Below are 16,290 nucleotides of genomic sequence, written 5' to 3'. Positions count from 1 at the left end.
ACCAACTAAATGTCCTATCGATCATATGCCTTATATGCTGCCTTAAGCAATTGAATTTTGTTTGGCCAAACGTCCATCGCCTAAACGTCATTTGACCAAACGTCATTCGACCAAACGTCATTCGACCAAATGTTAGATTTCTGCCTTCAGTGTGCTACCACAGACAAACAGATGTAACACGTAGACCAATTTCCTTTAAAATCCATAGACCACTTCATATAACCACCATCTGGTTGCCAAGTTGCACGAACTATTGTTATGCACAACAAGAGCTGCAGAAGACGTAAAATATCAAACATGAACTCTGGATTATTTATTTTATTTATTTATTTATTTTAACAAAAATTTTGGAAGAGGGAAAAACCCCTTTGAGTGATTTCGTACCGAAATCTTTCTCAAAGAGGCACAAAACCTCTTCATCTTTTCATACAACATTACAAAACAAGTTAAACATGAACTTAAAACTAAAGGCTCATACGGCAAAAATATGACCATAGCAGAGCCACAAACTGCAACATGAATCCATTGTTAAATGAAGTATGGGTTGACTTCCAAAACAGGATGAGGGAGGGGGTCTGCCAAAAAAGAATCCATCTTCATATCTGAAAATAAAAATAAAAAAACACACACAAAGCACGAGTATCAAGCAATATATGAGATTTCATTCAAAAAACCAAATAAGAGTTTAAGTATATGATAATATCTTGTACCCAGTATATCCCGAATAGATACAGGAATTGGATGACCATAATTTATTATATTATTAAAAAGTTTATTTCTCGGTAGAATGAACCTAGAACATTGAAGTACAATATGATCAATGTCTTCATAAGATTCACCACATTCACATAAATTTGAATCTACAATATTGATACGATATAAATGATTGTTACAAATATAATGATTTGAAATCAATCGCGAAAATGTACAAATAAAATTTCTGGACCCTGGTATATTTCTAAACCAAGGAAAATGATTGACTTTTGGACAAATTGAATAACACCATCTTCCTTTATTACTGGAGTTCCAGCAAGTTTGCCAATTATCAAGGGAATGTATTTTTAATTTAGTATAATGTTCAGAAGGAAAAATATCACGATCATAAGTTATACCCCGATCAACACCAAGTTTAGCCAATGAATCAGCCTGCTCATTACCGTATATTCTACAATGAGCAGGAATCCACACAAATTTAATGATAAATCCTTTACTATGCAAATTGAATAATATTTTTTTCATCATGAATAAAATATGATGAGTTTTGAAATTGAAAGAGATGGAACTCAAAGCACGAAGACAACTCAAGCTATCAGAACATACAATGTAAACATTTGGTGGGCAATCCTTTATCAAGTTACAGGTAAAGTATAATGCAATCAATTCTGCAATGAATATGGAGCAAGGAGATTTTAATTTGAAAAAATGAGCCAAAAATTCATTGTATACTCCAAAACCCGCGATACCTTGAGCTAAAGATCCATCAGTGAAATAAAATTGTGAAGAAGTAATTCCATCAAATTTACGCATAAATAAAATATTGGCAAAAGAAGAATAAAGATGGTTTGGAATTTGTTTCAGTTCATGGAATAGAGAAAAATCAATCAAAGGTTGAAAAGTGTGAATATTAATTTCAAAATTATAAAAACTATTATATGAAATTGGTACAATATTTTCAGATGAGCAATGAATGTAAGATTCCATTATTTTGATCGTTGGGTTAATCTCGAATAAGGACTTCAAAATATTGATAATTGGATGATTATTTGATAAACAATTCATCAAAAATTTACAATTCAGTTCTTGAAATCGAATTTTAAGTGGTACAACACCAGTCAATATTTCTGTTGATTGAGTATGAGTTGAATTCATAAGTTTCAAACAAATTCTCAAACAACGAAATTGTATTTTTTCAAGTTTGATAAAATGTGTTTGCTCAGCACTTCCAAAAGTGAAACTACCATATTCCATTACTGAACGAATAGTAGTTTTGTAAAGTGTAATCAAATCAGATGGATTAGCACCCCACCAAGTACCTGTAATAGTACGGAGAAAATTGATTCGTTTCGAACATGTTTTTTGAATTTGTTTAATTTGAAAGTTCCAATTTAATTTAGAATCAAACCATATGCCAAGGTATTTAAATTCATCAACTTGTTCAATTTCGATTCCATTAAGATATAAATTAATGGAAATGTTCGAATGTTTTCTCGAAAAGATTATATATTTAGTTTTTTGAACAGAAAACGAAAATCCGTTCTCATGAGCCCATGAATCAATATTATTCAAGGCACATTGCATAAAATGACTAATGACTTCTCTACTTTTGCCGCTGATAGAAATAACGTTATCATCAGCAAATTGAAGCAAATAACAGCCATTAGGAATTATTGATGCCATATCGCTGGTAAACAAATTATATAAAAATGAACTTAAACATGATCCTTGTGGAAGTCCAAAATAACTATATCTTAATAATTTTGAGTCTCCATTATGGAAAAAATTCATAATTTTGAAAGAAAATAAATTATATAAGAAATTAGAAAACATACTGGGAATTTTGAAATTATTCATCTTTTCAAACAATAAGTCAATTAGAACAGAATCATAGGCTCCAGAAACATCAAGAAAAGTGGAAACTAAGTCCTGTTTTTTATTAAATGAAAGTTGAATTTGTGAAGCTAAAAGTGAAACACAATCGCGAGTACCTAAATCCAAATTGAGATGATGAAAAAATGTTATTGTTTTCAGCCCACAATTCAAGACGATTCAAAATCATTCTTTCCAAAAGTTTACGCAAACAAGATAATAAACTAATAGGTCTTCTGCTATCAGCTGAAGATGGATCTCTGCCAGGCTTTAGGATACTGATAACTTTGATAAAGCGCCATTCATTAGGAATGATATTTTGAGATAGGAAAGTATTATATATTGAAAGTAAACGAATTTTTCCATCATCAGGTAAATTTTTTAACACAATAAATTTAATGTTATCAATACCTGGGGCAGTATTTTTAGTAATTGATAATGCTAAATTGAACTCGGGTAATGAAAATGGACAACAAAGCTCAGGAAAATAATTTAGTGAACTATTTTTAAATTTAATGGAACGTGGGGAAAAATCAGGACAAATTTTTGAAGCAAACTCATGTATCCATTCTTCTGAATATTCTAAAACAGTAGGAACGGCGGGATCATAATTTCTTAGATTTCTGGCAACAGTCCACAAGGTAGATAAAGAAGTTTCTCTATCTAAATTTTGAACAAAATTTTTCCAATAATTTCTCTTTTTGGATTTAGTTAGTCTTATGAATTGTGCTTCAGTTTTACGATATGCAAAATAATGATTTATGGAGCCTGATTTACGAAATAATTTAAAAGCATCAGATTTAGTTTTGAAAAATTATTGTAATTGTCAATTGGAGATACCGAATCAATAAGATGAATTAATGAAAAGGATACAAGATCAGTAAATTTCGTCCAATTGACATTGTTACATATATCAGGAAGATTAGAGTCATTAACTAATTTACCACGAACAGGATTTTGAATTTCAATTAAAATTGATAAGTGATCACTACCATTGGGATCGTGAATAGTTTTCCAAAAAGATTTTAAAGATAAACTATTAGAGCATAAAGACAAGTCAATGCATGAATGATGATTTGGTGGTACAACAATCCTAGTAAAAGATCCATCATTTAGGATATGTAAATTTAAATCATCGATTAAATCCATAATCAATGAACCTCTACCGTCCGTCTTGTTACTACCCCAAGCAAAATTATGTGCGTTAAAATCGCCTAATATGTAAAATGGAGGAGGAACTTCATTCAATATATTTTTGATTTGCGATAAAGAAAACGTAGAATTTGGAGGAATATAAAAGCAAATAATTGAAAATTCACACTTTTCTTTTTTAATAGAAATAGCAACATATTCAACTTGTGAATGCATTGATAAATCTAAATATTTGAATTCTATATCATCACGAATTCCAATAAGAACTCCTCCATATGAAGAATCTCTATCTTTTCGAATTATATTAAATTTTGAAACATGAAAGAATTTGGATGAATCTAACCAGGTTTCATTTAAACAAAACAAATCTATATTATAACTGCAAATCAAAGCTTTTAATCTATCAAATTTTGGAATAATGCTACGGCAATTCCATTGTAAAATGTTCATATTATTTAAATTAATTGAAGCCATCACAGAGAGAAAAATGAAGATAAAAGAGGACCAAAAGAATTCAATTTATTTAAAATGGTAGCCAAAATAGGTAAAAATAATTTAATTATTTTTTTCCAAAAATCGTTCAATCCCAAAAAATCTACTATTTCTTCTAAAATGTTCAAAATAGAATTATCAGTATCCTCTTTTGCTTTCTCTTCTGATAAATTGTTTGTATTTTGATTTTTACTGTTAGATGTAGGATCTGTCTCTATTTTATGAAATCCGGGAATGTTTTTAGAAGAATTAGTACCATTTAAAGGAGGAAAACTAACATCAAAAGAAGTAGACGGTTGAGGTTCAAAAAATTGATTATGATTGTTAGAAGTTTTATTGTTCGATCTTTTTCTTTTGCTAGGAGGTTTGTAAACATAATTGCCAAAATTTTCTTGGTTAGCAACACCGTCATCATCTGACAAAATTTCAAAAGTATTTGCGGAAGTAATGTTATCTGTCGATTTCATTACTTCTGCATAAGATAGAAGATTTTTATTTTTAATTTTTTGATTGAATTTTGATTGATTTTCAATGTAAACAGCACATTCTTTCAAAGAATTGTGTTTCTGTTTACAATAAATACACAAATTAGATAGGTTTTTACAAGTGGATGAAGAATGAAATTCACCACACTTTGAACATTTTTGTTTATTTGAACAAAAATTTGAAGTGTGACCAAAAAGAAGGCATCGGTCACAATGCATGAGCTTTGGGTAATAAATTCTCACGCGAAAAATTACATTATCAACATTTACGTAATCTGGAAGTACAGATCCAGAAAACGTAATCTTTATGCAATTAGAATGTACATATTTGGAATTATTACCATCAATAAATAATTTCGATAAACGGACGCAATCCAAAATCTCGACAGGAGAAATAGATTTGTTCCGAAAAAAACCTGAACCATGATTCCTAATGTCATCACAATTCAATGATTCGTCATATATAATTCCATTTATTTCGCATGAATCGCAAGGCGCATACACACGATAGGAATTAAAAAACAATTTGGATTCCAAGAGAGCATTAGCTTCATCTCGTGATCCAAAAACTATTCTCAATTTATCTAAAGAAAGTTTTTTGATTTCCTTCACAGATTTATATTTTTTATAAATCTCTGAGGAAATCAGTAAAACATTAATGGGTTTCTCCTTTTTTCGGAAATATACGACAAAAGGCCCAGAAAAACTAGAGGGATAAACTTTTACACGAAAAGGCTTGGTCAAGGAAGTGGATTCTGAACAATCAGTATTTTCTTTAGGGTCTCCCTCATCCCCGTCAGTTTCCATAATGAAAGCTGATCACAGAAATTAAAAACTATGTCTAACGAGAAATACAAGAAAAGGAAAAGAAATAAATAAATAAGATAAAACTATACTCAAGGTTTTTCAGCGAACGAAACTCCAAAACAGCAAAAGTAACGAAAACTTGAAATCCAAATCCTTGGTTTACAACTCTTGAGCGGCAAATTCGGATAAGGCTTCAATTAACTTCGGCAACACCAGTAAAAGTAGTCCAAAAAGGCTGAAACACCAACACCTACGAAGAGTCTTGCTATCTGAAGTTTCCCAACTGCACAGCACGCCAATTACACCTTCTCTTCAAATGCTTTACACACGAAATCCAAATTGTAAAACTCCGGGGTAAAAATTTACCTGAAAGTAGAAACAAATTGACAAGCGCAGAAAAAAACCTGTAGCCCGGTCAAGGCCTACTTACCGAAGATGAATGAACTCTGGATGTGAGGTACGAAAATTGGAATTCTCACTTACCTTTCTTTCCATCGGACGATTTTCCACTTTTATGATTCTTTTGCTTTATGGTAACGCTCCAGAATTAAATTGTACTATTTATGAGGTGTTAATGTAATTCATTGGCTATGAAGAATTTAAGACGAAGAAAAAAGTATAAGTAAGTCCGGCTCTGACTGGGCTGTTGCTTTGTCCCAAAAGAGTTAAGATGAAACAGTTTGGAATCTACTTCTCAGTTTGCACTGAAACTTCAAAGGTTCATATCTCGCGAAAAAAGCATCGAATAACAGTGAACTTTCTATTTTGGCATTGTGCACTAGCAGATAGCTTAAAATAAGAAGATCAGAAACGTTTGTGAACTGTTTCTCCATTGTTCGAATTATTCGAACCGCCTTTTCGAGCCCCTAGCTATGTCCTTGTAAATTATATGGGAATGAATCCTAGAATTTTATCTCTAGAGGCCTTTTCATGTGACAGATCCGTCTATGCATTTGTTTACATCGGTGGAGGACCGGTGCTAACACGGGCCTGTCATTTTCATAGAAGAACTGTCAAAGTGCTTCCCGATCAGCAGATTTGAGACGTCATGTGAATAGGCCTAGACTCTGGTACAGACCAAGTAGGTTTATTTAGCAAAATTTTATCTGTCAAAAATTGTTCTCAAACGTCTGATTTTCTGCATTTTGAAGCGACTCCAACATGTCAACATTCGAAACAATCTTATATGCTATCTCCTCCAATGAATTGAAAGTTAAACACAAATAAAAATGGGTCAATAAGCAAAGCATTTTACGATCCCTGGCCAAGACCAACTCAAGATCTGAGTAGAAATTTATCTAAGTGCTGAGCAGAGCACAAGGGAACGACACTCCTCCTTACACAGTGTTCCTCAATTTTTTTTATAAGCATCACTCCGAGTAGTCCTTGTACATCACCCCCACCCAGATGGAAAATTCGTTTTATTTAAGATTTTATTTAAATAAAACTGAAATTATGCCATAAAACTTTAACACTTCAATATCACCGCGAACTTAATTTACGCCGAAACCAGAAACGTGTACATTCTAATGAAACAAGCATATATTAGCGTACGTAACTGTCCACGAAATAGGAAAAACAATCGAATCATAAAACCGAGAAAAGCAAGTAACACGATTTTAATTTATTTTAAAGGAAATCTTAAAAACAAACAATTGGTTTAAGAATTTATGTTCTGTTATAGAGGCAGAAATCAACCGAACAAATCGAGTAAGATACTAATCGTATAAGCAGGAAGAAACACCCAAAGAAAGAAAACTACTACAACGACTTGAATCCGTTTTGGTGTTTGAATTGGCGCAGTATAAAACACAATATACACACGTCGGCAACGGCAGTAAATATTCTTATGATCGTAGAACATTGAATAAAAATCATTTAATGTCGCAAAGTTGAGCACTAGTAAAAGTCGAATCGAACAAACTCTCATCACGAAACTGTAAGACAAAGGGCATTTTTTACGGACTTTGTTGCACTCAAACCAAGCTCCTCACTGAATGTGGGAAACTCTGTCCGAGCACACATTCGCAAAATCTCTCATTTTAAGTAACCAGTCAGTCGCATAAAGATTTCAGTCGAGAAGAATTTTCAACTTTTTCGGGGTATTATTCACGAGAGGCAGAATCCATAGCGAAAACGTGCGCGGTTTAGTATCATCGCATGATCAACATGTGTTCAGTGTATTGAATGCTGCTATATGAGAGAACGGAAATCGGCAAAAGGAAGGAACGTGACAGCCACAAAACTTTTTTCATAAAAAACTACTACAATACAAGGGAAAACCAATATTGATAACATTACTTTTAAGTGAGGTCGGAAGAGCGAAGATAAAGAAAAAAATAAATTTTATTACTTTACTATCATGAATTCGAATGTCGATACATTTTCTTGAAATTATGATGACATCCTTGAGAATACACCCATAACAACAGTTTTCGTTTACCAAATAGGTTGCACACTTGCCGCAATTAGTACGAATTTCAACCAAACTGGATCTCGTATGTAAAACTATTATATACTTTTTTCGCCACAATAATTTACACATTTGAATAGTTTCAACATCTTTTAATAATCTACCTTTTAAGGCCTGTACTCGAAAAATAAAAATGAATCAGACAAAAGTGTTCGCCAAAAATGTATTTTAAGTCGGATTTTCTTGAAACTTTTAGGGAATGACCTAATACATATGGATTATGTTTCGGCATAATTTCTTCATTCAATGTCCTTTCCTTCGCTAAAATCCCGCACCTTTCCCTTAGGACCCCATACTACATTTTGTGCAATGGTGGACCCAACCTTTGTGGTCACTTTCATCCATGCTTTCTTCAATTTCAGCTCGATTTCAATTTCAGCTTCACTGTAGCCTAAAATCTTTCCACCGGACGAATTTCTGGTAAATATGGGGAGTTGGCGGTTTTTGTCTCTGTACCAATCCAACGTCGATCGCGCGTTATGGCATGATGCCAGATCCGACCAAAATAATGTTTCGCCTCCGTGAGACCGCAGGAAGGGCAACAGACGCATCTGGGGGCACTCGATGCGATAAATTTCGCTGTTGATAATACCCGATTTAATGTACGGTTTACTCAGTTTACCACATTGGCATATGGCCTGCCAGCGCAAGTATTTTTTTTGGCAAATTTATCCATTTTGTTTTCTTCCCTATGTCTTCCGGAACATCAAACCGTGGTTTGGTAACGTAGAACTCCAGCCCCGGTATCTGCTGTGCGTCAGCCTAGATGTAGGTTTCGTCATTCATAACCACATATTTCGGTTTCGTTAACAACTCTCGATACAGCTTCCTTGCACGGGATTTTGGCCGCTTTGCTTTGATGATCTTCTTCTTGGCATTAACGTCCTCACTGGGACAGAGCCTGCTTCTCAACTTAGTGCTCTTATGAGCACTTCCACAGTTATTAACTGAGAGCTTTCTTTACCAAAGTTGCCATTTTCGCATTCGTATATCGTGTGACAGGTACGATGATACTCTATGCCCAGGGAAGTCAAGGAAATTTCCATTGCGAAACGATCCTGGACTGACCGCGAATTGAACCTAGACACCTTCAGCATGGCTTTGATTTGTAGCCGCGGACTCTTATCACTCGGCTAAGAAAGGCCCTTCCAGTGCCTTCAGGAGCTTGAACACACGAAGTCCAGCTGGTTTAATGGTTTGCTGAACGAACCAGGCGAAACACTTGGCCTTTAGAGCCGCGTCGCGAATCAAAAGGTCCGGATTACACTTGAAATAATCCAACACCTTCTGGGCTTTCACAGTGTCAGCTGTCTCCGATTTTCTTTCACTTCCAGCCCGCAGCTCGGTCGTCTGGAAGTCTTTAAAAGATTTTACCACCCGAAAGACAATTGTATGGGTGATTCCCAGTTGTCTTCCGATCCATCTCATGCTCGCAGTCGGATTTTCCATGACGGCGCGCAAAATTCTCCGGCAATTTTCTTCTTGTTTCGATGCCAGCTCAATAATCACTGAACCGTTTGTTATGAAATTTTGCACATGTAAACACTCATGTACTTCACATGCAGTATTCGAAAAGGAAAAACCTCACTTTCAATTTTAATGCTCGTTCAGAGTTTTGATATTTAAAATATTTTTGAAATGTAACTCATCTTGTATTATTAACTATGTAAATACCGTTAACTGTGAATAATTTATCATTCATCCTCGTAAAAAGTTCGAATATACGGTGCGATATAGAAAAAAAAGCTTGTCGAAAAATATTTTATAAATTGAGGAGACCCTCTAAAAGTCCTCCAAAATTCACCAGCAAATTATTAGCAGGAACAGAGAAATTCGAAAAGTCAATTGTACCGCTCAATCTCAATGTCAGCAGTATTTTTTATGAGATTTTCTACTTATAATCTGGAATGATCCGTATCTAACCTAAATTATCTTTGATATTTTTTTGCGAAAACTTCGTCAATTCTGCTAAAATTAGTTGAAAATGAGGAACAGACATGTCTTTTGAGTGTACTTGCTAAAGGTATCGGCAGGTTCATTATAACGTCTTTAAATGATTTTCATAAACATTAATTTTAAGAACACCTATTGTTAGGGGTCCGTGGGATGTGAGACAAAAAGGGTCGTAGTTTAAAAAAGATTGGGAACCACGGGACAATATCATATTTGAGTTTCAATTTAAAAAATGGTTCGAAATTTGAACCTTGATACCTTTGATCATGTTTGACATGTACTTAGTTGACACAAACGCCACATAGGTTTTACTTTTACACACTGGGATTGTCCCCATCTGACATTTCGGAATGTACACGGAAAACAAAATTCACCTAAAATTAGAGTTCAAACCAAAGTTTGGGCAAAATCTCAAACACCCGAAAACAATGGAAAAAATAACGCTTAACTTTACTACTTATAGTATCTACTCATAAACAAAATCCATTGAATATGCGAAACTTGTCGCAAGTTTTATAGTTCTTAACATTTTTTAATCCCAGTACTTAAATTCTGGAGAAATAGGGTCCTAAAGTCCTATTCCAATTTTAGTACCAAACGCTTAAGCTTAGGCCAAAAACACATGTTTACTCAATGTTTAATGCTTTCCGTTTGTTTGAGTCCAAAAACAATTGTTTTTTTTAGATTTTGTCACACCCCTTGGCTTAAACTCAAAATTTGGGTGTATTTTGTTTTCCGTGTCCCTTCCGAAAAAGTCAGAGGAACAACCCCAGTGTTAAAACTAAAACCCCCGTGGTGTTTTTGCCGACTAAGCGAACGTTAAACATGATCAAAAGTGTCAAGGTTCATTTATGTGACTTCTCTTTTGAAGCAGCTGGCTTCTAGAATGCCCCTTCTTGCAACGATCATATCTTTTGATGGATAAATTATCCACAGAGGTCGAAAATATGATTTCTGTTCTACACTGGAACTGTCGTAGTATTATGCCTAAATTAGATAGTTTTAAATTTTTAGTTAGTAATTTACAGTGTGATGTTTTTGCGTTATCAGAAACATGGCTAACACCTGATGTGACCCTTTCTTTCCATGATTTTAATATTATTCGCCTGGATCGATCGTTGCATGTCAGGTGACTATCCGAGGCAAAAGCATCAATGTCGCCTCCATATATCTCCCTCCGAGATCTGCGATATCTCGCAGAGATCTCTCTCACACTGGGGAAGTTACAGGAGTGGCACCTCCAGCTCAAGATGGAAGTCCTAGGGATAGCCTTTTAGACCTCTCAATATGTTTAAGCTTGTTATCGCTGGATTGTTCATGGAGGGTAATCCAGGATCCCCATGGTAGCGATCACTTGCTGATCGTAGTTTCAATTTCCAATGGAACACAACAGTCTTCATCCATCGATCTCGCCTACGACCTCACGAAACACATTGACTGGGGAAAGTACGCGGAAACGATCATTGATGGAGAACAAGCGGTAGAAGTACTTCCTCCGTTGGAAGAGTATCGATTTTTATCTGAGTTGATTCTCAACAGCGCGCTTCAAGCACAACGCCGTCCTGTGCCAGGTCCGTCGGTTCATAAGAAGCCTCCCAATCCGTGGTGGGGTGACGAGTGTAAGGAACTCTATCGCGAGAAATCTGCCGCGCTTAAAGACTTTCGGAAACGTGGTTCAATTGACAACTATGAGCGCTATTCTTCCTTTGAACACAAGTTTAAAAGCTTGGTCAAAGCGAAGAAAAGCGATTATTGGCGTCATTTTGTGGAAGGATTATCACGTGAGACCTCGTTGAGAACGCTTTGGACCGTCGGAAGAAGAATGCGTAATACATCGTCGGGTAATGAAGATCGAGAGAGCTCTCCTCGGTGGATTGTCGATTTCGCTAAGAAAGTTTGTCCGGATTCCGTCCCTGTTGATTGCGTGCGACGAGATATTCCGGTGGATAGGGACGCCATGGATAGACCATTTTCGATGGTTGAATTCTCACTTGCTCTCCTTTCATGTAACAATTCCGCTCCAGGAATGGATCGAATCAAGTTCAATTTGCTTAACGATCAACGCTCCGTCATCGTAATCATCGTTATCATCGAAACTTCAAAAGCAGTTTTTCTGTTCAAAACTAAGAATTATTCGATGAAAATGTGTTCACTGTGTTTCGGTTGGAGATCAGAACACAGTGAACACATTGTCCTGTAAATTTTCTTGATTTCGAATGAAAAAACTGTTTTCAAAAATTCCCAAATTAATGACGGATCCTGCCCCCTTAAGGGCCTCCCTGACGTCGCAAAGAGGCGCCTATTGAACTTGTTTAATCATTTTCTGGAGTGTAACATTGTTCCGGATGACTGGGGGCACGTGAGAGTAATAGCCATCCAAAAACCCGGGAAACCCGCGTTGGACTATAATTCGTACCGTCCAATTGCGATGTTGTCGTGTATTCGCAAGTTGTTAGAGAAGATCGAAATGGCATGCTGTCAGATACGCAGTTTGGTTTTCGCAGAGCCAAAGGAACGAACGACTGTCTTGCGCTGCTTTCTTCAGAAATTCAACTTGCCTTTGCCCAAAAGGAACAGATGGGTTCAGTGATTTTGGATATCAAGGGTGCTTTTGACTCAGTTTGTGTTGATGTCCTCTCAGATAAACTCCACGCAAGTGGCCTTTCATCAATTTTGAACAATTTGTTGTCCGACAAGCATATGAGTTTTATTCATGGCAACTTGTCAGTTTCACGAATTAGCTACATGGGTCTCCCTCAGGGGTCATGTCTGAGTCCCCTTCTTTATAATTTTTATGTGAGAGACATTGATGACTGTCTCATGGAAAATTGCTCGTTAAGACAGCTTGCAGACGACTGTGTTGTTTCTGTCACAGGACCAACAGCAGCCGAACTACAAGGACCCTTACAAGATACTCTGGACAATTTGTCTACTTGGGCCTTAAAGCTGGGTATCGAATTCTCTGCGGAGAAAACTGAGATGGTTGTCTTTTCAAAGAAACACAAACCTGCCAAGTTTCCGCTTACACTCATGGGTAAGACAATCACTCATAGCTTGTCTTCTAAATATCTCGGGGTCTGGTTCGACGCCAAATGCACCTGGAGGAAACACTTTAACAGGAACATGGTGGGGAGCCCATCCGGAAGATCTGATCAAGCTTGTCGCTCTTAGAGTACGGTAGCTTTTGCTTTCAATCCGCGGCGAAAACACATATGCTGAAGATACAGCGGATTCAGTACCGCTGTCTGCGCATCGCGCTAGGCTGCATGAACTCGACTCACACAATGAGTTTAGAGGTACTTGCAGGAGTACAGCCCCTGACAGATCGTTTCGCGGAGTTAACACTCAGGTTCCTCATCCGTTGTGAGGTTCTCAATCCATTGGTTATTGAAAACTACGAAAAGCTGCTTGAACATAACCCTCATACTCGTTTCATGAGTGTGTACTACTGGTATATGACGCTGGCCCATCTTCGGTTAACACCAATCGTGATAACTTCCTAGACTTCGACTGTTCCTCTGTAGTATTTGATGTGTCCATGAAGCAAGATATCCATGGTATAGCAGATCACTTTCGTTCATAATTTATCCCTCCCATGTTTGCAAGTAAATTAGGACATGTCAGCGAGAACCGACAGTTCTTCACTGATGGGTCAAAAATGGATGATATCACTGGTTTCGGTGTTTACAACGTTTTTCATAGCGCCTTCTTCATGCTTCAAAAGACATGTTCTGTATATGTTGCTGAGCTAGCAGCTATACATTACGCCTTAGAGCATAAGTTCTCTTCCACCCGAGCACTTCTTCATTTTTTCCGACAGTCTAGCTCTCTGGAGAAATGGGTAGATGGCTGCATTCCATATTTCCACAGGTGTCGAAAAAACCATGGTTTAAGGGGTTGGGCATGAGCCGTGATTTCATTCGTGTCATGTGTCGGCTTATGTCCAATCACTATTCGTTAAGCGCGCATACCCACCGTATTGGGCTCTCAGAAAGCAATCTCTGTGTTTGCGGCGTGGCTTACCAGGATATCGAACATGTTGTGTGGGGATGCGGTGAGCATCGTGGCATCAGATCTGAACTGACTGAAACTCTCCGGATCCAAGGAAAACAGCAGAAACCTGTCAGGGAAGTCCGCCAACACTTCTTTGATTTGGAATATATGAATTTAATCTATCTGTTTTTGAAGCGTATCAATATCCGAGTTTGATTGTGTTCGTGCCCTGTCTTTCTTTTTCCCCTTCAAATTGTCCTCTTCTCGTCGTGTCTCCCACAAACCGTTTCTGTTTAGTTTAGATTACAGATCTGGTCATCCTGTCCCTTCAAGCTTAATCAGCTTAGTAGTCTAAGTAGCTTAAGAAATCCCAAAAAATCCGTTCCTTCCCTGTTACAAATGTATTCACTAACCTTAAAACTTCCGCATACTAACATAGTTTTTAAAATAAGTTCAATTTTCAAAATATAAATAATGTAAAAAAAAAAAAGATTTCGGCTCTGTTACGCTCTACGGTACCTGAACCTGCCAAATAAACGAGATAAGTAAAAAAGTAGGCACTGTCTCATTGGGTTTGTTATTCCAGGAAGAATAAGAATATCCAGATTGGGCTACATTTGGTCGGTCGGTTGGTTCTTGTTCCATTCGCTCTCTGTGCGCTTCACTACTAGGGTCCTACCAGTCAGTGAATGGATAATGAAGTGCGAGGGAAATTCACATGGGAAGATACTACTCGAAAGCATTACACGATGACGGTAGAACAGAATTGTTTACACGGTTGTAACCAAAGTTGAATGCACCTTTATCTGTTTCATCTGCTGCTGCTAGACCGAAGTGGGCATTTCCAACACGATGTTTATTTTGTTTGCTGATTGGTTCATTTGTTGATGCTCATTTCTGGCTTTCTGATGATGGTATGACCTAACTTCAGAAAGGAAATTGAACAAAGGAATTCTATGTTAGTTAGTAGTATGACACTCCATGTCAGAAGAACCAGGATTCCATTTGAGTAATTAAAAAAAATGACAATATAAGGTACTGTATAATAATCTTACATTTTTGTATATATAGCTGTACAATAAAATATTAATACAGTTTTCATGTTGAATTTAGTTTCGAGATGATAATTAAACTTTTGCTTTTGCTTTTGCTTCTGCAAACCTTGAGCGTCTGTACTCCATGTTAGGAGCGGCTCACAACAGCGTCTGTTCCCCATGTCAGGGGCGGCTGATCATCGTCCGAGTGCCAGAGAAGGACTCTAAGCTAAACTGCGCACTATGGTCCTCCGAACATTTAGGGGGAATGGTCCTCCGGAAATCTAGGGGGTTGGTGTCAGGCCCTGCAAGCCAGCCGTAAAAAAATCAAGCAACGAATAATCAACGAGAGAATACGAACCGGGACAATCGGCGAAGACCACAGCGACGTAAAGGGACTAGCGATTGGAAGCTCGGTACGTGGAACTGTAAATCTCTCAACTTCATCGGGAGCACACGCATACTCGCCGACGTGCTGAAGGACCGTGGATTCGGCATCGTAGCGTTGCAGGAAGTGTGTTGGAAGGGATCAATGGTGCGAACGTTTAGAGGTAACCATACCATCTACCAGAGCTGCGGCAATACACATGAGCTGGGAACAGCTTTTATAGTGATGGGTGATATGCAGAGGCGCGTGATCGGGTGGTGGCCGATCAATGAGAGAATGTGCAAGTTGAGGATCAAAGGCCGGTTCTTCAACTTCAGCATAATAAACGTGCATAGCCCTCACTCCGGAAGCACTGATGATGATAAAGACGCTTTTTACGCGCAGCTTTAACGCGAGTACGACAGTTGCCCAAGCCACGACGTCAAAATCATCATAGGAGATCTAAACGCTCAGGTTGGCCAGGAGGAGGAATTCAGACCGACGATTGGAAAGTTCAGCGCCCACCGGCTGACGAACGAAAACGGCCTACGACTAATTGATTTTGCCGCCTCCAAGAATATGGCCATTCGTAGCACCTACTTCCAGCACAGCCTTCCGTACCGATACACCTGGAGATCACCACAGCAGACAGAATCGCAAATCGACCACGTTCTGATTGATGGTCGGCACTTCTCCGACATTATCAACGTCAGGACCTATCGTGGCGCTAACATCGACTCTGACCACTATCTGGTGATGGTCAAACTGCGCCCAAAACTCTCCGTCGTTAACAACGTACGGTACCGACGGCCGCCCCGGTATGACCTAGAGCGGCTCAAGCAACCGGATGTCGCAGCGGCATACGCGCAGCAACTCGAGGCTGCATTACCGGAAGAGGGTGAGCTGGACGAAGCCCCTCTTGAGGACTGCTGGAAAACAGTAAAAGCA

The sequence above is a fragment of the Aedes aegypti genome, chromosome 3, assembly GCF_002204515.2.
Source record: "Aedes aegypti strain LVP_AGWG chromosome 3, AaegL5.0 Primary Assembly, whole genome shotgun sequence".
NCBI classification, from domain to species: domain Eukaryota; kingdom Metazoa; phylum Arthropoda; class Insecta; order Diptera; family Culicidae; genus Aedes; species Aedes aegypti.
This window is presented reverse-complemented; position numbering follows the sequence as displayed.